The 23,821-nt window shown below is 39.3% G+C and overlaps 1 protein-coding gene across 1 annotated transcript in view; it reads right to left on the bottom strand.

The window, feature by feature from the left end:
• The window catches only part of Naaladl2 (N-acetylated alpha-linked acidic dipeptidase like 2), a 1,298,244-nt gene extending 1,274,923 nt beyond the window's left edge, over positions 1-23,321 (bottom strand). Inside the window, exon 1 of the mRNA XM_085836003.1 lies at positions 19,049-23,321. The gene's annotated coding sequence lies outside the window, so the exon portion shown is untranslated. The remainder of the gene's footprint in view (positions 1-19,048) is intronic.
• Between the last annotated feature and the right edge of the window lie 500 nt (positions 23,322-23,821).

Below are 23,821 nucleotides of genomic sequence, written 5' to 3'. Positions count from 1 at the left end.
TGCCTCATAATACAAAAATATATTAAGAAAGGAGTCTCTGCTTGAAATGGCACCTAATTACAGAATTGCAAATGGACATATTTGATCTTTCTTAGTCCATGTTAATATTACCATGCATCTTCTCTTCATGTGCTGCTGGAAAATGAATATGTAAACGCTATGTCAGCTTATACAATTCTCACCAGCTAAAATACTCTAGGAGCTGTGCATATAATGTGTAGGACTGTAAATGCACTAGGTATATATCCTGTTGTTTCTGTAAACAAGAATGGAAAGCCAGGACTCAGGCCATCCAACCTTGAAAGCAATTTCATTGACACAGAAACTGAAGACTTGTCAGGAAGGTGAGAAGTTGGGAAGCATGGGTGGCAAAAGCTCTTAATCCCCACAAATGCAAGATCAGTAAAAAGGCACTCTCTACAGCCTTGATTCTGTAAAGAAATCATGAGTGTGACCTACAACGATGGCCTGTCTGCATTATGTGCTGGTACAGTAGGGGCACAAACCATATGAGCGTAACCAACCACTCTCGAATTGGATTTAAGGCTCACTTCTTGAGATGGAACCCAAGCTTGTCACTACTTATGTGGCCAATAACGTGAGACTACATAGACCATGGGCCTCAGAGAAAGCAAAATAGTACTTGCTCTGGTGGAGATGCATAGCAATAAAATGACTCCTAACATTCTACGATACCCATAGATCAGTGCTTTTCTCAGCCATCATCAGAGAAATTACATCATATGACAGAGATTCGAAGCTACAAAAACCTTTAACTTGACATCTCTTGTTTATTCAGCGATGGAACACAGCCACCTCAAGTGAGAACCATGGATCCTCTTTACACCAATGTTCCTAAAGTTAATTTTACTCCTTATCTCTAAGAAGGAGTTTGCATTCTCTATATATCCACACCAGCACCAGTGAGATCCAGGCCTCAGTCCATCTCTAGAGACAACTTTGGGGGAATTTACATATAATAGCTAAATGAACAATGAATAGCCTCTGACTATTCATGAAGCTTTATGAGTGTGAACATCGTGCAGAACATCCCAGCAGCAAGAGTTCTGTGGAAGTAAACCTACACTTTAGAAAGAGCTCAACTAGACAATTAATACTTCTTTTCTAAAATAAATACCCCATGATTTGTCTTATCAAAGAAATATCTCCTTTACTACAACAAATAATATATTATTACAGACAGAAAAACAGCATTCCTAGAGATAAATTATAGTGTAATTCCTAAATATTAGTTTTTAGCTTTGGGATATTTTACGTGCATAGGACCAATTTGAATATACATCTTTTTCTGTATAATTGTTATGCTACGTTTTTTTAAGGTACTAAATCTAAAAACGTTTATTTCACTATTTTCACTTGATTATCATCTGATAGAGTACTTTAGTGTATGGAGATATCATTGCTAATTTAACCATTCCATAACTCATAGCTTTGTAGGTTTATGTAGTCTTTGCAAATGTAAAATAATCTTATAAATACTTCATATCTCGTGTGAAACAATGTCTATATAGAAAGCAGTCTGTCATAAAATATGTTTTCATAAATATTAATAAATTTTTAAAGATTGGTGCTTTATAATCTTTAGCAATAGATGAAAGTCCTTGAATTCTTTCAGCTTCAACCAAATTCCTCAATATTTTAATATGAAATGCACTGTATTTACAGATAAAAATAAAGAAATGTGATTGTGTAAAATGTCCTGTACATGAAATCCAAGCTCCCCTGAGGAAAATTTGAAAGCCAAATTCTCTTAAGACCAATAATAAATGGAAAGGTTTCCACATCAAGGAGTTATGTAGGCCTTAAGCACACAGTGTGCTTCCTAAGATCCAGTTCTTGTCCTGGTGAATCCTCCTAATCACCACTGGCATTCCTTGCTCTTAGGTCCCAGCAGGCACCCACATGAAAAACAGGAATGAATTCTACCTCCTCCAGTAATCCTCTCCTTAACTGCCACACAGCACAAATCAGATAAAACTACCAAACAGCATGGTACAAGTTGAATGTCCTGTGGAACCTCTTGGTAGTCACCTACAATCCATTTTCATTTGTTTCATATTAACAGTTTAGCTAAATAGGTGGCCTTCTTAATCCAAAGAAATTGAATTTCCCAGGATCCTCTACTGCAAATATTATCATGTAATAAGATTCTAACCAGTAAAATATACAGATTTAACCATTGATTTTCAATGAAACTGGCTTCCACTTAACTATGTAAGTTTTCCAAATTAGAATGGAAGTACTGCAGTGACCCCACTTTAGCCTTGTACAAAACACTAGGAACTTGAGATCCTAGATTGCCCAGGAATGTGAGATTGGTAAATTACTGAAGCTAATGTCTTGGACATGGTGAACAGGAAATATTGTAATGGAAGAAGACATTAACTCCTTTCTTATTTAAATCAAGGTATATGCCAAGTATCTTTACTATATATAGTAATTTTGTCTGCAAATACAAACAAACAAATATACACACTGAACTATACAGCTATACCTACACATAAAGACTAGAAAATGGGCAAACTGGGTGTACAAAGGTAAAAATATTTAGGTACAAGATATATGACTTCAAGAGAGAGAAAAGTAAACTTAACTCAATAAATAGAGAGCTGTTTACTTTGAATTAACAAAACAGAAATGCTAGAAGAAACCATCACTATAATTCATATGACAGAACATTATTATTATGCACAAGGTAATAGCATAACAATTCAAATATAATTAGCAGCTGCATTTGGAAATATTTAATTTAGTTAACGTTTGAGTTACATCACAAATTAAGAATATAGGTCAAATGTAGAACACTTGCCTAGCTTATGCACAAGGTCCTGGGTTCAATCTTAGTTACTACAAAATTTTACTCATCTTAATTGTTGTTTGAAGCTTTTAGAATATCAAAAACTACTCTACCAATTTCATGTGAAATATAAGTAACGTCTTCTAGTTAGTGTAAATGGCTTCGATATAAAACCCTTCACACTAACATCTCTGCTAAATGGTTACTATGTGTCAGAAATTACAAACATGCAAGAACAGAGCCTGTGGTGTAGTTCAGTAGTATTTTGCTTGCCTTGCAGGCAAAAGCATTTGATCTCTGAAGCAGACATTTTTCTTTTTTTAGGAAAAGATATTAGACTGTGGGTGTAGGGGGAGAGGGTAGGGAGAGAGCCCACATCCTGCCAGGTTTCCAGTGCAGGCAGTCCGGGCAGACACTGGAGGACTGCCAGACTCTTTCCACGAAGTCCCCGGTGGGCATCTGGCTGAGTGAAGCCACTAACCCCACACGGTGGGGGGTGAACAAGGGGCAGCCCCTGGGACCAGGTTCTCGGTCTCTGGCATCCCACGCTAGATACAGCAAGCAAAGGAGCTGAGAACAGGATAGGGGCCCCAGGGAGACACTCTGCCCCAGAGGGGAAAGGAAGAGAGGTCGGGAGAGGGGGCACTTGTGGTTCCCACACATGATGAGTGTCTTTAGTTCAGGCCTTGATGAATAGAGACAGTCTATGGTTTTAAAGCTTTATTGTAGAAAGGCAGGGGGAAAGAGAGAAGATAAAGAGAGAGGGAGAGAGACCGACCATGGCCAAGAGAAGAGAAGGGGGAAGGGAAAGAGAGAGAGTTAGAGAGTAAGAAAGTTGAAGGTTTAGAGAGAGAGAGGTAAAAGCTTAAAGAGAGAGTAAGGAAAGTAAAAGCTTAAGAGAGTGAGGAGGGGCCAAACAGCCCCTCTTATAGTGGGCTGTGTTATCTTGCTGTTGCTAGGTAACTGGGAGGAGGAGTCTAGCCAGAAAGCCACAAGCTTGGGACATTTTCTACATGACTGCTAGCCAAATGCTTCTCCTGTTGGTGCTGTGGGGGTTGTTGGGGGCAGTAACTTCGACAGGATCCAGGGATCCAGAAGACATGAGGGAATGCCTTCTGTTCCATGTAGGTGAAAATTATCACCACCAGGTCCTACGGGGGTTCAAGACCTCAGCTCAACTGGAAACCAGGCTGTCTGTACATAGCCCATTGCCCCACAGGTTACAGTAGAAAACATACTCCAATGAAACTGAACAACTAAAGAATGCAATAATTAACTACAAAATAATCACTTCTGAACTTAACTCAGGGATAGTTTTTGGATTTTAAAATATCTTATGTCTTAAAACAAACAAAAGTTGCACATATAAGTTTTAATAAAGTTTCAATAATGTTAGAAAACAAAATTCTCACATGAATCCTTTGTTTTTAATTTAGCTTGTGTTTGCAATGGCATGTAAATGGAGGTGAGAGGATAGTCGTTTCTCTTCTTTAAGCACAATAGTTCCAAGAATACAGCTCAGGTTATCAAGTACTAGAAGCATTTTTAGCCACGGGTTCATGCAGTCAGTGTTTCCTTAAGGAAAACACACCTGTCATAAATCTAAAACACTTTAAAAGGACTTAACCTAGTTAGTGGACTCAGCCTCTAAAATGAAGCCTGCACGTCCTAGGGAGTTGTCAATAAAGACACCAAGAAGTAGTACAGCTCAAGTCACCAAAATCAGAAGTTTCTGAAGTGTGTTATGTTTTTATAATGAAGTATATCATTGTGTAACACTCTCACAAAAATGTGATAGTTTCCTCAGCCTAGTGCTATTTCTTGTTTAGAGATTGTTGAATTCACATGTATGAATGCTGTGCCCCCTATTCCTTTGCTCTGACCCAGCAAATAACCTGTGTTCTCTTATTGCACGATAGTTGGTTTTATGTAGCATTCTTCCAAAGATGACTTACTTTAAGTAAGTGTAAACAACTACTGCTCCTTTGAAATTCTGTACATTCCTATGGCGAGTTAAAGCCCAGAGCCAGCTTACTACTAGCTTATAAAAACATGTCAGAGCATCATCAATAAAGTATAAGTATTACTGAGTTGACACTTGGGGAAAATAAGTCTATTAGCACCTCTGTCTTATAATCGGTAAATCAATTTTAAGAACAAAGAAAACATAAATTTTGCCAGATCCTCCCCTATCTTAAATCTACAATATAAATTGATGTACCTTTGCAGTTTCATGGTTTCCGAATACTTATTCCGAAGGGTTCATTTGCCTTTCCCCATTTTCATTCAAGCCAGGATCCCTAACTCAGGATGCATATACTCTCACACCTCGATGACAAGCACCTTAATGATTTAAATTGTTTCTTCAGAATCTTGAGTTCAGATATTTTTATTTTTAATTTTTTTCAGAATCAGCAATGTTATTGAAAAAGACCAAACATACTCCATGTTGGGACCATTTTCCATAGTAAAAGAAAACAGGCAAGAAGCAAGTTGGGGAGGAAAGGGTTTATTCGGCTTACACTTCCACATTGCTGTTCATCACCAAGGAAGTCAGGACTGGAACTCAAGCAGGTCAGGAAGCAGGAGCTGATGCAGAGGCCATGGAGAGATGTTCCTTACTGGCTTGCCTCTCCTGGCTTGCTCAGCCTGCTCTTTTATAGAACCAAGACTACCAGCCCAGAGATGGTCCCACCCACAAGGGGACCTCCCTGCTTGATCACTAATTGAGAAAATGCCTTACAGTTGGATCTCATGGAGGCATTTCCTCCACTGAAGCTCCTTTCTCTGTGATAACTCCAGCTGTGTCAAGTTGACACAAAACCAGCCAGTACAGGTGCTAAAGACCTTCTCTTTATCTCTCTATAGTAGAGTCTACAGTAGTATATATCTTTTACTATAAAATGATAAATTTTATTGAAAAGAAGTATTAAGTTTAGATATGGCTTGGTATTCGATTTGAAGTTTAGAATACAATATGGAGAAACTGCTATACTTTGAGATCAATATGAAGTAGATTATTCATAAAAATCAATACTAAGTTCACATAGCCTTACAAATAATGGCATGAAGTACTAGTTTTGAATAATACTATGATAAAATTATGTGATAGAAAAAAACCCTGCAAAGTGAATAAGCACTTCTTTATTTACACTTTCTATTTAAGTCCTTCCAAAGAATGTCACAAAGTGTACCGAAGGCTCTAACGCTGAACTTCCTGGTGAGATTTATGTAAAACTGGAGGAGAGGTCCACACCCTCTCTGCCTGTATGCAGCTTCCATACATCTACTCAAGTACATTCACTACCATGCTGGTGGACAGTCTCTCTCTGCCTGTGTACAGGTGTGACACACCTACTCGAGTACACTCACGCTGCCATGCTGGTGGCACAGAACATGGAGATTTGTAGAGTAGGCAGAATCGGGAGAGAAACCCAGCAAGAATTAGCTAGCATATAAAGGGGGAACAGAAGGGAGGCAGGGACAGAGGGACAAATACTAATTTTCAGAAAAAATATTTTCAATAACCTTACTCGCTTGAAGAAGTTCTCAAGAAAATAATCTTGTACTAATTTAAGGATGAAAAATTTGTGCAAACAGCTGAAATGACTGACAATAGAATGGTAGATTAATATGGCCAAAATGAATAAGTCATGTCATCACCAGACATTAACATTTTAAATGTTTAAGGTATGATCTATACATTATGGTTAAAATTATAAAATTACAAATACTACTATAAGATTGAAAGTATAAAAAGAAAATGCAAAACGGAAAGATTTTAAAATGTGCCACACTCTCTGGTCGAGTCAGTGTAACAGGCTGAGGCTTGAAAGCTACTCAGGAAGCAAAAGAGTTTCACAGAAACTCGCTCCTGGAGTCTGGTATTCTCTCTAACCCATACATTAATTTCCCATTCCCACGTTAGTCTAGTGTATGGATCCACGTGCTCTCTTTCAGTATTATCCTATTATAAGTGCCTTTTAAGATTGAATTCTGACATAGCTAAAGCCTTCCGCCAGTGTTCCAACAGTCCTAGAACATCCTTGAGCAAGACCATGGGCTTGAAATTCAGTAAGAATGTTGCTAATCAGAATAGCCTCTGATACTACACTATCACTTTGAATAAAAGCTAAGTCACTCCCTTACACAGGAATTTACCATCACTAAGGAAGAAGGAAGTTTCAGACCAAAGGAGAAACCAGAATAGATACTTAGAACTATAGCGAAGTTACACCCATACACACGTATTTACAATGACCTAAGGGGAAGGTGGACTATACAATAGACTAAAATAGAAACTATGGCAAGGGCACGAAGCCCTTGACCCTGGCTTCTAAGATTAAGTGAATCTTAGGTAAAGCTCTTGTTGATCCCAGTTGTTAACAATGAATTCTATCTCAGGTGGTTCCTGTTAGACCTTCTGTGTTTGCATTCCTCTGTTTTATGTAAGAATCTAGTAACCTCTTTGTACCTTGCGGGTATGTCACCCAACTTCCTTGTTGTCTTCTGTATAAAAAGTCTGATGCTCGATTTGACATTACATTCAGATCCTCAACAACCTCTCCTGTGTGCATTTGTCTGTCATTCATCAGATGTTTTGCCTACCCGAGACTAGAGACCCATTCCACGCAGACAAAGGGGCCCAGAAGGTCTGCGGCAAAAATGCACAGAATTTATGGGGAATCACTGGTTCCTAAAGTACACATATTCTATTGGGTTGTAATGGCTCAGCAGTTAAGGACACCATTGCTCTTACAGAAAACCTGAGTTAGATTTGCAAAACCCAAAGAACATGGCTCGCAATCCTCTGTAAATACAGCCCTCTTCTGACTGCTATGGATGCCTACACACATGTACATCCATCCATCCATGCATACATGTGCACACACAAGAGAGAGACGGAGACAGAGACGGAGAGACAGAGAGAAAATAAGAGAGGGGGAGAGAGAAATAACTATAAACTTTTACAAATTAAAATTTTATATTTTGCTGGGCAGTGGTGGCATATGCCTTTAATCGCAGCACTTGAAAGGAGGTGGATTTCTGAGTTCGAGGACAGCCTGGTCTACAGAGTGAGTTCCAGGACAGCCCAGGGCTACACAGAGAAACTCAGCCTTGGGAAAAAAAAAAAAAAAACCTATATATTTTGTTTTTTCTCTTTTTTTTAAATATACTACAGTTCAGCAACAACTGTATTGCTTAAATATGGAAAAAATGATAAGCATACAATGTTTCCTTTTAAAAATTATTCTCTGAAATCAATTTTAAATAAAACTCTTTTTATTTAATAGATATACTTTTCTATCAGAAAATTACCCAAAAAGACCACAAATATGTAACATATATCAATTAGATCTTTCTATCAAATCATCTTAAAGTAGCGATAAAAGGTAAGTTCTCCGTCTTCCCACACTGTTGTTTACAAACAGTAACACTAATGCAAAACCGACACTTCATTTTCTCGGCTTCCTCATCAGAGTGAAGCTCACTAAGAGTATATGAACACCAAGGGCAGGCGCTGGCTTATTTCTACAGTGTACTTTAGTCTCTTCCTTTGACTCCTGATGTCTTAACTCTTCTATCTCAGAAATTATTTATGAGTTTTACTAAGAGAGAGGGGGAAGGAGAGAGAGAGAGGACTATTTTACTTTCATTTGGCTTTTTATTTTATTTTAACAAACAGGTTTATGTGCCTATAGAGCCAGAAACTATAAAACTGGTTTCATTTTTAATCCTAGCATTGCTGCCAGGGTCTAACTAACATGTTCAGGCATCTTTACAAAAACTTTAATTTTTTTTCATATTATTTCATAGTCACAGACATTCACATTACCACATGGATTTAAATATGAAAACAAGATCTCTTGTCACTGCAAGCTCTAATTCCACGCTAGGAAGCATCGGTTGGATACTATTTCAAAGACGGCACCAACGTAAAGATGCTATCTTTGAGTTTTACAACAGTCCTCTTCCCTGAAGATCCTAAAACTCAGCTGCAGTTAAAGTTCTCATTTTAAGGGTAAAGTATTGAGCAAGACCAATGCTCAACTATAAAATGACTGAAAGAACTCTGTGAAGGCTCATAGAACTCCTCCTAAGCAATTCTCTGAGGCACAGCTGCTGCTCACATGCCAAGCTTGCACATCACTGTGAAAAGCAAACTGAGGGTCTTCCTTTACATTTTCCATTTCCAGTCACTGCTCTCAGTGTCTCCATCCTGGGTGGCATCACTTAATCCTCTAGGAACAGGCTTCCCCTGGTTTGTTTCTGTTTTGTTATTGTTGCTGTGTTTTGCTTTTTCTCTCTTAGGAGCACTGAAGATGATAGGTGAGAACATTTTTGAACTTTATAGACCCATATAAAATTAAAAACAAACCAAGAAGAGAGTAGGTTGAGAGTGAGACAGGAGGCTTACCTAGCTTTTGTTAAGATACTGCATAATCCTTTTTTCCCCTCATTTTTGTCAGTGACCAGAGAAAACTGCCCAAAGAACTTGGGGCCAACTCCTCTGGAGCATGCTTTCTCACCAGTGCACCTGGCCTCTCACTTGTTCACCCTCCCAGAATCTCCTATCCTGAAACACAGCAAGCTTGCTATTTTGACCACCTTTTTATCTCCAAGAAACATAGCAGAGGTTTAAAGAAATATTAACTAATTTGGGGTGAAATAATGAGCAGTTCACTAACTATGATATTAATGTAGAATAATAATAATAATAATAATAATAATAATGTTTCTATGTTCTAATAAAAATCACTAGTATAACAAACCTTCTTAAGAATCAGCTTTTAAAATTTATTATCTATTTGTTGAGAATTTCATACAAAGTATCTTGAGCATGTCTGTCTCAGCTCCCATTTTCAAGATCTCTTGGTGCCATCCCCATGGAACCCTCCCCACTTCAAGGTCTCTTCCTTTCTTTCCTGTAAGGATTGAGTCTCATTAGGCTGGTATGTGCATGGGTGTAGGCCCATCTATTGGATAATAGACAACTTGGGAGAGTCCACACCCCTGAAAAAAATTGACTCCCCTACCCTAGCAGCCATCAACTGCTAACAGCTTTCAGCTAGGACTGGACCTTGTGCGCCCTGTAATGAATAGATGTGGACAGGACCTGAGATGAATCTCAAGATTATCAATTTCTAACTTGTAAGCTTGTCAGCAATGAAAGCACAGACGAAACCCGCTCTTCTAGGATACATGCAAGTGAAAAAAACCCTCACTTTCTATATATCTATCTCTAGACCATCTATATCTATACTCTATATCTATAATCTGCATCTATCTATACCATCTCTATCTACATCTTTATCTATACAAATTTATATATATATCCCTCTTCAAGTATGAGATGACTAAATAGGCACACATTAAACAACACTGTGCCATATTGCAAATGAACCCAGAGGTAGGGTATTGGGAGAGAATACACTGAAAACTGCCCAAGAAAAGGCAGTCAGACACATGGAAAGATGAACCTAGCCACAGCAGAGGAACGTTAGAGGGGCTGTGACCATATTGGAGGAAGGAGACACTTAAACAAACACAAACATATATTTTAACTTGATATGTATGTGCCCGTCATTTAAAGAGGGAAAGGCAGTAAGGAATTGTATTCAAAAACAATTTTGGGGGAGTTGGAATTGTGGAATGTATCGAAAGTAGTTTTGACTAAATTTTTCTGTTTATTTTGCCCTAGACTTCAGTGCCTATTTCTTATCTAATGAGAAAAAAAAAAAGAAAAGATGTGAATTTTCTGGAAGGAGCTGGGGAGGGGAAAACAGTGATCAGAATGTGTCATATGAAAAAAAATCTATTTTCAATCAAACTTAAAATTAATTTTTTAATTTTAGGATTTTGGAAAGAAATTGAGCAGCAGTCTCTAATTCAGGTCACATTACAATTAGCCTTGATGAGTGAGTGGGTGATAAAAATATGGATTCACTCACAAAGCAGTGAGCAGCCACCAAAAATTATCATAATACAGACATGTGAAGGTATTATGTGGTTTTATGTATCAAACATGTAAAGTCTCTCATCTTTCATACACAATGAAACACCTCCATAAACTTGAACAAAACCTTTACAATACTTCCTTACTGAACCCTTGACATTCCTTTAAGCAAAGGAAAGAATAGAAAACAACACAGTGTTGCACACTAACCCACATATGATCGATCTTACCAAGCTTTTCTTCATGACAGTAAAGAATGAAGGAAACCTGAAAAGAACCGGGTCAGAGGAAATGTGTTTTAAGTATTAGGGCTGAATTAGTTGCATATTAAAACCCAGTTTCACTCAAAAACAACCCTGAAAGGAGAAGCTATAACTCTCACTGTAGAGGGTAAAATATAGGTGAGTCAAGTCATCAGGCACCAAATAGAACAGTGAGACGGGAAGCTGGGACTTAAACACCCATCTGACTAACTTCACAGACAAGAAAGTATGTCCAACAATTTGGCAAATACTATCTTAAATCATACACTATTCTTTACAATAGTTAAGTAATGTGCTTTTATTAACCCCACTTCACAAATTAATAGTTTAAAATTCTAAAATAAAATCACAGATAAAATAGATGGACAAGAAAGAGATAAGGTGAAAGACAAAAGGCAGATTTCCCAGAAGAGACTCCAAATGCTAAGAGGACAGCGGCTGAAGTCCTCCTGCCTTTCCCCTTTGACATCCTTAATCCTGCATTCTTGAAGACTGCATTAAATGGTTTGCACTATCATTGCTTAGATATTACAGTGAAGAACAATGCAGACGAGGTCTGGATTTTGGAAATGCTTCCACAACCTATGTATGTAATACAAAAGGAAGGTGAATGAGACAGAAAAATGTCAAAAAGTACAATAGCAAGACCATTTTAATCAAGCACCAATTTCCACGTTTTATAGCTCTTTTGTTCCAAAGACAATATGAGGGACTTTTTGTCATGAAAGAAAAAAAGCTTAGATGAGTTCAAAATAGGAGCATGTAAAAAATGTGTCTATTATAATACAAACATACCAATACTTTATTGTGTAGTTTTTGGTTTGATTTAAAACTGAATCCTTGATAAGGATACAAAAGTTGCACAATTGAATTTTTTATATTTGACATTGGAAAGAAGAAAAGAAAAGCTGGTTTTAACACACATATACCAGTCAACAATGAAACCGAGTAGCTTTCAACATTCAAGAGAATTGATAGCAATGAGATACTTGAATTTCAACATCATTATTTTAATTTGCAGTAGAAGTGAATTAACACAGAGACCCACAGTGGACAATATGCAGTGAGTGAGTGACATCTGAGAGTTTAGTCTGAAATGGGAAACCTTCATCAAATCTCTCCTCTCAAAGCGCAAGAACTGAACTATATGGACACAAGAGGCAGAAAGCTTGTAAGAGACAGAGGTGATGGATGATCCAAGAAAACAGGGTCTTCAAGATACAACAGAACAGATGCACATATGAATTCACAGAGACTGTGGCAGTATGCACAGGGCCTGCACAGGTTCAAGTCAGACAGGGTCCCAACACAGAGAAGGAAGAGGTGGATACCGGATCCCACCCCTATCCAACTATGGATTTTTTATTATCTATTTTTAAAAGATTCAAGGGAAAAATAGATATTTTTCAGATGAAAATCTAAAACATCTATTAACTGTTGTTGAATCATACCCTGTAATTAAATCTGAGGGGGGGAAAAAACCCAGTATGATAAAAACTCAACTTCTGAAAGGTGATACAACATTTATAAGCAAGTTGCTAGGGGAAAATCAAGCTGAGTTGAAAATAGTAGGCTACTATGCAATCACCTTTTGTATCTGCACTGTTCAGATCAAAATGTCAAAACAATTAACGTACAATTTTGTCTGGCATCAATAGCCCAGGTAACAGTGGGAAACAGACACTTGATTTCAGGTATTCTGTTTGCTTTAAACTAGCAGACAAATTGAGCAATGAAACAAATTTTGCTAAAGAAAACACGAGACAAGCTGCGAGATCACAGAGGTCAAGGAATTCATCAAGACTTACTTCCCATTCAAATTCAAGGTGGGGGACAATTATCTATTCCTCAGACAAGGACAAAAAAGAAAAGAAAAAAAAACTTATGGCAGGTATTTAATTAGCTATAAATGATATATAACTATAGAATCTAATAAATCTCAAATAAAAACTGAGCCACACTGATCTTATAGGAATATCAAGTGACTATTTTGTGTATGTATTTGTGTGCACAGCAGGAACATGTCTCTTCAACTTTTACCTTAACAAGCTATTTCTCCTATGTAATCATTTCATTTGTTTCTTTGAATATACAGTGTAAAATACTTACAAAATTGTAACATTTTTAGCTGTAGGAAGCCCTAAATTTTTCATAAGTCATGGGCCTTGCTTTTCAGAAGATAAAACAAAACAAAATCTACAAACACAAAGACAAAAAGAATAGATACAATCCACATTGTGTACAGAATTAGGACTATACTCTGGCTCTGGGTCTTTAGCTACTATCTTTTCAGTTAGTTGCACCACGTGCTTAACAGGTAAACTCCTGAAAGCTGTCAGTAGATATACTGTCAGTAGACACGATGGCAAGCCCCTATTGAAGTATCATTTCCTACTTAGTTATTTTATACAGGTTCTGCTTTCTAGGACTGAATGAAAAGTGAAATCATGATAGAACTTTCTATTAAGGCATATTTGTATTTCATTGGCTCTTCAACTATAATGTTCATTTGGAATATTCAGCATCTTAAATTCACAATCTGGAACTTTATTTTAATACAAATATTATGAATTACATTTGTTTCTCATGGCAGCAAGAGTTCTACCGATGACATACATTTACCTATGTACCCAATAATAATGTCCCATTGAAATTAAGGATACAGATAGTAAAAAAAAAAAAAAATAACCTACCTGGATCCATTACTTTCTATAACATTTTTAGCAAGTTCTTTCCTTTTTGAAGCTAAAATATGATATAATACAACATTTTCCACCTACCCTTGTCTCCCTCCAACCCTTCTGACATAGCCTCCCTTGCTCACTCCCTCTCAAATGAATGGTCTCTAATTGCTTTGTTGTTACATACATAGATATGCATCATACACACATAAGAGACCAAACCTCCTCCATCTTGGGACTAGCCTCCATCTTAAAAGAAAAACAGCCTGAGAACTTGACCCACTGCTGAAGCTGCACCCATGTACCAGGAAGGACCCCACAGCTTGTCCTTGACCCATACCCCAGATTTAATCCCTTGCTACTTCTTAGTAACAGTTAATCAAAGACTCCTCTGATTGTTTCAGATATATTTTCAGATTGTTTGTATTTTCATGGTCTTGCCTCAGAGTGCCCACCTGTTGGATTATAACAGTCATCAATTAGATGTTTGCGGGATCAATACCCCATTTCCTATAAAACTTTTTCCGGATGAGTGTTCAGGGCTGCTTCACCAAACCATCCTGCATGGCTCTGGGAAGTAAGCCCAAGCTTGAGTTTGTAATAAAGAGATCCTAATGTTTTTACATCAGAATCAGCTCCTTGGTGGTCCTGTGGGGTTCATGAATGCTTCCTGGCACTACACATACATGTATATATGTCTATATAATGTTACTTGTATGTGTATGATATGAGGACTGACCACTTAGTACTGGGAAGACCATTTACTGCATTCTCAGAATCCTTAATTGATTGTAGCTCTTTGTCTAGGGCTGAAACTCCATGGAATTTCCCCCTGAAAGTTCTTAATTCACCTTATACCTTAGTTTCTTCATTTGTGAAAATAACAGAAGCTATTTGGTAATACTTTGGTTGATATTAAATAAATTATTGCATACAAAGTGAAAGAAAAATGATAGTCCTTAGTAAATACTCTAAAATTATTATAGCTATTGTTACCAATTTTCACAGATAGTATATTAACATCGATGCTATGTAAACAACATAAAAGACAAAGTGTTCACCAATATGTGCAAGGGTCAGAGAATTAGACATTTTTGGTTCTATAGTGTGTGGCACATGCAAGCAGAGAAAAGAAACGGATGCATATGGTTGGGTTCGGAAAAAAAAAAAAAAAGCTTTATTTATAGAAACCTATGATGGGTTGGATTTGGTCTATGGGATACAGTTGCAGCCCCTTCATACAGAGTGGTCTCCATATTCTTCAGACAAGCAGAGCAGATAAGAAAAGAGCAATGCTACTCAGTTCACCACAGACACAGAACCAGCTCAAACTTCTATCAACACCCCTAGAGAGGAGGTTTATAATATATCCCACTCTAGAATACCAACTGAAATCTCTTTTCCCTATCCCTTCCACAACACACAATTAGCCAAAAACTAGTGAATTCTGGAGTCTGTTAAGTACTCTTCAGTTCTTGACACAAATAACACTGATAATTTTCATGTTAATTATTAAGAATTTCAAAATTCTCAGTGCTTTTCATGTGGCATTTTTAATTACACTGGCATGTCCGCATATACCCTTCTTTTTCTACTAGGAAAAATATATGAAGGCAGCCATAATCTCATTTAAATTGTGGTTATTACATCCCCTGGCTAAGACCTTATTCCCTATTTTATTCTATGGATTCATCACATAGTCCACATGAACAAAGGTAAATACTCTTGAACAGGTACTCTTTCCAACTACAGCCATTCTCTCAATCTTGATACACCAGCCAGGAAAAAATTACTCAAAAGAGTGTCTCTATACGTTATATATGGCACCTAGTCGATTTTAACATGATTAAAACCCGGCTTGAAACCAATATCAGCTAACATATTGCCCCAAATTTAATGTCACCTGTCCATAATTAAATCTACTACCAGATTCAACACTTCTTTTCATTTTATCAAACTGTGCATATAGAAAACCAAAAGTCTCAGAGCTAGGTATGTACTTAAGGAGCAAAGCACAGGGCTGCATTGACGGAAACCCTAGGTTCCTGATAACCCGATTGAAGGGGGAGGGTAGTATGGAACTGAACAGTTTTCATAAGAAGCAATATCATAGTGAATAAACACTTTGAAAGATGTTCAACATCGTTAGCCATCAGATAAGCACAGATTTAAACCATTTTCCATTTCACCCTTCTCAAAATAGCTATTATCAAAGAAAACTAACAGGACAAATTATGGGGAGACTGGGGGGGGCATCCTAGTACACTGTTGGTGAGGCTGTGAAAGGGGGCATCCTATTTCTCACCTGTTGGTGAGAAAGAGAACAACGACGTACTATGGCAACCAGCCTACTCGTTTCTCCAAAATTGAAATATAAAACTGCCTTGTAGGTAGACCATATACCCTGCTACGCAGTCCTGGGTCCCTATGACAGGACTCTATGTCCTATTGCAGACTACTATTCACAGTAGCTAGGGAATGAGACCAGCCTAGATGTCCATCAACTGGCCAATAGTGAAAATGTGGTGCAGAGAGACAATATAATTCTACTCATTATGCACACATACAAAAAAAGTAGGGAGCTGAAAAAATATACTGAGTAACCTAGCACAGAAAGACAGATATCATAGTCTCTCTCATGTATCTGCCCTAGGTTTGAATTTTATATTTCTGTGTTTGGTTGGGATATCAGTATAGACCGGGAAGTAAGGAAGGAGACATGAGACAGATGGGATCTTCACGGAGATTAAAAAAAAAAAAAGTCACATGTCATATGTAAGTCTGGGTAAGAGGGAAACACAAGACATAAAAAGGCTTAAACAGAGATGGCAGCGTGGTAGCCGGGGTGAGGGTTGGGGTGGAAGAGGTAAAGGGACAATTAACCAAAACTAAAGATGCATTAGAAAGCTATGCAGAGACCTGTCCTTTATATGCTAACTAAAATACATAATTTTTAAAATGAGTTAGAACAGTGATACTCTGCATGGTGAATAGCACTCTGCCCAGGCATCATGGATTTTTTTTTTTTTAAATACAAATAATTGTCTCCCCCACTGCCACCCCAGTGAGTACAGTTGCCACTTCTCTTGCTTGCCTGCCAGAGCAATTGGTAATGCCCTGTTGCTGAAGACACCACTTTGGTTAGCAGACACAGAAATCAATGTGGAACTGAGCTTAAAGCTTTCTTCCTACAAACTAATGTTCATAAGGACTAACGATGCTTATATGGCCTCCAGGGAGAAGAAAGTTGTCAACAGCGGACCAGCTGAGGACTCTGAGTGCTATTTGGAAGATAAAAAATCATTTTCTGATTTGAGTCCCACTCCATGAAAAGACATATACAAGTCTGGTCAAACTGTAGTTGGGAGGGTAGGAAGCTCTAAGATGTAATCTACTGCTGTTTGGAAAACTGACATATAGTGACTCTGCCTTCTAATATATGAGTTCATATTCCCAGAAAAGCCTGTATTAGTGCTGCTCTCTGCAGTCGGTACAGTCTTTGGTGATGGTGATGGTGCTGGCAGGGGTCTTTATTGTGTTTGGTTTTCTGGAGACAGGGGATGGGGACTGGCGGTGATTAACTGGTCAAAATCCTGAGAATAAGTGACAGAATATATCATATACTTTACGGCTCAGGGCATCTCAAAGGGGACAAAAATTTGTGAGAACCTTGGTTCATTGTTATGCCAAAAGAAAGAGTGAATACAATTGAAACATTGATTATGTGCAGTAGAGAGGAATACATTGTTTCGAATGGAGAGAGAACGGGTAACAGTGTACCACGGCTCTGCCCACCTTTGAAACTCTGTAGCATATAAATTGCAACAACTGCCCGCTTGACATAACTTGAATATTCAAAAGCATGAATGTCCTAATCCTACCAGCACACCAATGTCCTACAATATTCCCCAGCTCAGTAAATGGAAATTCTGTCTTAATAGCTAATTAGTGTCCCAGCTATAAATCATTATTTTCATACAACCAGTTGCCCCCAACACAGTAACCAGCGTGATGTTTTTAAATAGATGTATCATTACTACATTCCCTTCTGTCAAAATACTCCAAAGGCCTTCCATATTACTTGAAGAGATATGGCAGTAGTTCAGTATACCATACTATCTAGACCCTACGAGAAAGTTTAAAGCCATATCCACTTCTCTCTCCTCAATTCCACTCTGGCCACACACACTTCTTTCCTTATCCTTGAACTCAGCAACAGACAAGGCCTCTGTAGGCTTGCTATTGTGCTTAGAGAGCTCTGGACCTACACAGCCCATGGCTTTCTTCCTCACCTGTTGAAGTCTGTTGAAATATGTCGCTTTCGCTTGAAGATTTCCTTTATTAGCCATTTTAAAATGCATAACACACAAACTTATTTTTCTTGTTGTATACGCTTCCTACTAGAACGTACAATCCAAAAAAACAAGAATGTCTGCTCAATTCTAATGCCTAGGGCAGTGTTTGGTAGGTAGTAAGCAGTATCTGTTAATTGCACGTATAAGCAAGAATCAAGCTCTCCATGTGTCCTAGTAATGCTTTATGTAACTGATAAATTATATAATTCACTCGTACTGGAATTCTGAGAAAAATGCCTGGAATACTCTATGTGGTATCAGACTGCATTAGATAATGCAATTGTATTTCTGAGAAATTCTGAGGTCAGAGATAACTGCTGATGGTAAAAAGGGGTGTCGGAGGGCGCTAAAAATCCCCTTTCCATGAAGAATGTCTGAGGGATTAAAAAGAAACGAGGAAACCCCTTCTTAACTACCAGTTTAAAATCCAACCTTTCCTTCGATCTCCATTCCCCTGCTACCACTGGGGATGGGTCTGCAATCCTGGGACTCAGGCTAATGCCTTCAGCACAAAGAGCACCCAGCGGGCAGGGACAGAATTTTGCATCTTATTCCCATCCCTGGTTAGCACAGAATGTCGCTCGTGGCCGACTGGAGTAAACACTGCGAGTGCCTCACTGTGAGAGAAGCAGAGTTTCCTAAGTTTCTTCGCAGCTCGGCTGGACTAACGTCTACCCATTAACTTAGTTCAGGGCTGAGCGCCCCTAGGGATGCGGGGCCCTAAGCAGTGCAGGGAGGCCGGGCGGGAGGGCGATGGGGATGCTCGACACCCGACGGCCACTCGGGGAAGACAGCGCGACATTCCGCGGGTGGCGGAAGCCGCGGTCCGTCGGGCTGCTGCTGCTGGCGTCCCCGCCTCAGGGTCGCCAGCGGCTCGGAAGCGCGGAGGCAGGCCGCGGACCAGCGGGCGCGCGCCCGGCCTCGCCCCGTCGCCCCGCGGGCTCCCGCGGCACGGGGACGGGGACTCGCGTTACCTGAGCGGCGCCGCGGGTCTGCGGTACGGCGGCCGGCGGGGCCTGTTTTCGGCAGCCGTAAAGCGCGGGCGAGCGGCGACCCCCACCTCGGCGGGCGCCTCGGACCGAGCGTCGCCTCCTCGCGGGCGTCAACCAGGGCCAGCGCTGGGCCCGCGGCTGAGTCACCGGAGCCGCGCTGCCAAGGCCGACCGAGGGCCGCGGGAGGGTGAAGCGAGCGCGGGAGGAGGGCTCTCGGGGACGCCGCAGCACCGGACACTTGGCCCCAGGGCGACCCCCGAGAGATTGACGCCCTCTGTGCGATTGCAGCCCCCGTTTATCCTTTGCGCCCTACGAAACGTTTAAAAGATAAAAAGAGCAAAGTTGTCTTGGTCAAGTAGGCAAGTTCAAATCTGTGCCTCGGTTTCTCAAATAGTACAGGGATTTTTAAAGAGAGGAAACATAGCTGGGACACGGTTAGGTGGCCCAGACCAGGGACTTGGGTACAAGCCTGGCATGGCAGAAACTGAAATGTCTCCGCACTCTGGAGGGGAGGTAGAGGCAGAAGGATCTGAAGGTGGAGGTGATTCGTGGGTCACATAGGGAATTCGGAAGCAACCTGGCGTTCATGAAACCCATCTTAAAATAATCAGAGAAAATAAAGACTGGCTTAACATGGGCCTGTTTTAAAAGGAAGTTACAAAAGTGAAGAAATGATTGTTTTGTACAAGTGTGGAAAATTACATAAAAGTCACAGTGGAAGGTAAGAAAGCGGATACTAAGAGAAGGAGTTCAGTTAGAGAAGGAGGAAGAACTGAGAAAGGAAAGGTAGCCCATGAGCCACAGAGAGAAGGATGCACAGAGCCAGCAATGTATTGACTTGCTATTTAGAAATTCCTGACAAACTCCTTCCAGTGAGCTTGATTGTTTAAATATGCAAACAGATAAACAACTGCCTGAAAATGAGCCCCACGTGAAGAGTCTTTGCTCCAGTGAATGAGTTCTGGCAGCTCTGCAAATCGAGGGTATTCTTCCTGCATCTTGAGGGTTTGAGTCATCAAACCCACAGCAAAAAAATTAGTGGGCTGGATTCCTGAAAGGCACGACAGATGGAGCATTCTCCGTTGGTTTTAATAACGATGTGATGTTCCCTGCGGTGCTTCTGTCAATTTTAGAAGAAAGGAGTACACATATAAATTTGAGATGTGAATAAGGCGGTAAAATCTAAGCCAGTTACTTAATACTAGAGTATCCACCCAGCCCTCCAAAGGATCATCTCCCCAGCTTTCTCTTTTTCTTTCTTCTTTGTTTCTGTTTTCACAGCACTCCGTTTTGCCTACTTAACAGTTTTTTCTTCCCCTTTACAGTGGAACTGCTTAAGGAAAAGGTGGTTTTAATTAATATGAAGGAATGGAAAGAATTTTAGCTGGGCCTCTCTAAGTAGGGTGCAACTTTCTGAAGGAAAGGATTTTTCTAAAGTTTTAATGAGTGAGTCACCAGATACAACATCAAAAAAGATTTGTTTTCAAACAAGGGAACAATAACACTGGGGAATGAAGCAAAATAGGTTAGAGTGGAAATCACCCTAATTCCTTGAAGAATTAAACATTAGAAGTGTTTCTGAGAGAGGGGAAATGCATGCCTGCTTCCAGCCCTTTATACTGAAAGAAGTGTAAGAAAAAGACAGCTTCTACCTAAGACTGTCTGTTCTTCTCACTGGTCTCCTGCAGATTAAAAGGCACAGAGATGTTTGTTTTTTACAAAAGCCCCATGCTTTTTTGGTTTTGCTAACCCTTCAAGCTTATTAAGCTTTTATTAGTGTGAAACAAGGAGATAAAATCTTAAGAGTGGGACGCTCTTAAACACAATATCTGAAGATCCGAAAACAAGACTGAGAAGTGTTCCTGAAGGGATTCTGGATGTAGAAAAAGTATCTGTCATTTACTTTCAACAAATAAGCAACAACACACACTAAAGCTAAGGACAAAACCGTTTTATCACAACAGATAACAAGTTTGCCATGCCTGAAAACCCTTGGTTAGGGAAAACATTTCTCCTCTTGAGAGGCGAATAAAATCCCTGATTTTGTATGCTCATTAACCACCTGAAGCCTGGACAGCTTTGTGGTTAGATACCAACATTCTGAAAACTGAACCTTGACTCTAGGTATGAGATCATATTGTAATTTTATTCAAAAGAGCATGTAGAGTGAAAATTGATGGTTTTAAAACTCTGAAACCAAACTTTAACCAACATCAAAGATTTAGTGAGGACCTGAGTTCAGATCCCCAAACCCACATAAAGTTGGACACTTTAATATGTGCCAGCAATCCCAGTGCTATGTAAGTGAAATGACAGTTCCCAGATGAGAAGGGAATCCCTGGAAGCTCACAGGCCATGTAGCCTGGGGGACAGATCCAGTACAAGGATTCTGAGTGCAGTAAGCAAGACTATGGCAGGCCAGCCCCTTTCCCCCATTCCTCTGCCTTGCTATAAAACCTTAGCTTATATTCCTAAAGCTGGCCACCAAGGTCTATCCCTTTATTTAGCCACTGAGGCTAACCACCAAGGTCCAGCTATCAAAAGCCACTTTGGCTCATTAATTAACATGCCCAAATAAAATTAAATATCTAATTCTAACATATCCTAACATGGGGTTTCCCCTCATACCTTTATAAACTGGCAGTTTTCTATATGCCATGTCTGTATCCTCTCTATCCCATGGAAGTGCTTTGTTGGTCCCTTCCCTTCCAGGAGAAATATACTTTTTCTTTCTCCCTTGTTCCCTTCCTCTTCTCCTCATCCTCTATCTCTTATTCCCTACTCTCTGTCACTCTGGGCAAATGAGTCTATGGTCTTGGAGATTCTAAAGCCTATATTTGTCCTGTCACACAGTGGTGACTAGAAATCCTGTCTCAAACATTATGTGATGCAAGGACCCTCACTCACCTAAGATTTCCTCTGATATCAGCTCACATGTTGTCTCACAAAAGCATACATATTCACATACGTGCACTCATCAAACACATATATAATACAAAGTTAAAATAGGAAAAACAAAGTGATTAACTTACATACAGATGGAATGTCTCTGTCAAACTGTAATTAAATATGATGTTAAAGTTTACTGTGACTGAATTTAACCTTGCAATTCTGTTGTGGTCTTATTTTCATCATCTTCTAAAAGATTATACTAGAAAATACTTAGTTCTTTGAACTTCAGAAGTCTTGGTTATCTTTCTAATTTGAACAGTCAGTGAAGATTTCTTTCAAAGGACATTTTGTTACAAAGTTCCCAATTGCTTAATCACCGCAGAGGCAATAGTCAACTATAAAAGCAGCCTCAACCAATGCAAGTTTGTGTAAACTAATTTTAGAAATGTTGGTAAGATCTTCACCAAAGTTCAAATGTGGTTGTCAGACCAAATGTTTGCCTAACTTGGACTGTTGTAACCTGGAATTTCTGGGTTGGCAAGGGACAGCAGTCCTTTTTCATGTTTATATATGGGTGCTTTGACTGTAACTATGTATCAGATGTCTCTATGGTGCCTACAGAACTTAGAAGTTGGCATCAGATCCCCTGGAGATGCCCTTACAGGTGGCTGTAATGTGGGTGCTGAGAATTCTGGGTCCTCTGGAAGGTCAGCCAATTCTACCTCTCTGAGACCCAGGAAAACAGCCTTGAAGATTCAGGTTGTTATTCTCTAACTCTACAATAGCATACATCATATAAACTAAAACTCCATATACCATAAACAATTATTTTTCCTTTTCCCAACCTCAAAGATAATCAACATACTGTCTTCTGTTTCTACAATTATTAATTACTCAATTTCATGTATAACTATGTTTTGCTAACAATTTTAGTGTACTTAGTTCAAGGAGCTCAAAGTTTTATGTGTGTTACAACTTTGTCAGAGTTCTTTTCATTTTGCAACTAAATAGCATTCTGTTGTACATTTTTAATCACACTTTGCTCATCTGTTTGTCCTTTGGAGGACACTCATTTTGTATAAGCTTTTGTGCACAATGTCATTATGAATATCAATATAAAAATATCTCTTCAAGATCCTATTAGCCATTCTTACTATTGAATTGAACTAATAAAAGAAGACCAGGAGATATTCCTCAATTCATATTCAAGTGGTCAAAAGTCCGGGTCATCATGTCCTTTGAAGTCAGAGGAAATCATATGGGACTGAACTCTAAACCATGGGACTTAACAGTTCTATAAATGTTATAGAAACATTAACTTATGAGACAGGCTGCTGGTACTGCAAATTCTGGTGTTTGAAACTGTGACATTCATGAAGACATAGATCAGTTGTTTTTTTTTTTTTTTTCCGAGGAACAACCATGCTGACTTGCACCATAGGAGACCAGATGATAGTTCCATCAACCCTGAGTAATATTTTCTGTTTCCCCACATACTCACTGCTATTTACCATTGACTTTCTTGAGGATAGTGATTCTGATTGTGGTGTGTTACCTCCTTCAAGCCTAGCTGGGCTGGCCTCAGATGACCCGTCCAGCAGGTCCAGTTATTCCAGGGTCTCGAGGGGACCTTCTCCTAAGAACCAAATGGGGATATAGAGAGAGACAAGGACCAAGTGCAAGAACGACACAGAAACATTCTGAGTGGCATCAAGGGCTCACTGTATTAGCCAGGCCCAAGGTTTAAATGCACAAGCAAAAGGGGAAGTACTTCTCAGCAGGAGGAATGGGGCAGCGGAAATGCACCCCAGCAGGAGGGATGGGGCAGAGGAAAAATAGGAAGTTCTTCTCAGCAGGAGGGAT

This window comes from Mus caroli, unplaced genomic scaffold (assembly GCF_978045245.1).
Source record: "Mus caroli unplaced genomic scaffold, Mus_caroli_1 scaffold_3, whole genome shotgun sequence".
In the NCBI taxonomy this organism is placed as follows: Eukaryota; Metazoa; Chordata; class Mammalia; order Rodentia; family Muridae; genus Mus; species Mus caroli.
The sequence above is the reverse complement of the archived record's forward strand: the minus strand, read 5'-3'. Positions and strand labels throughout refer to the sequence as shown.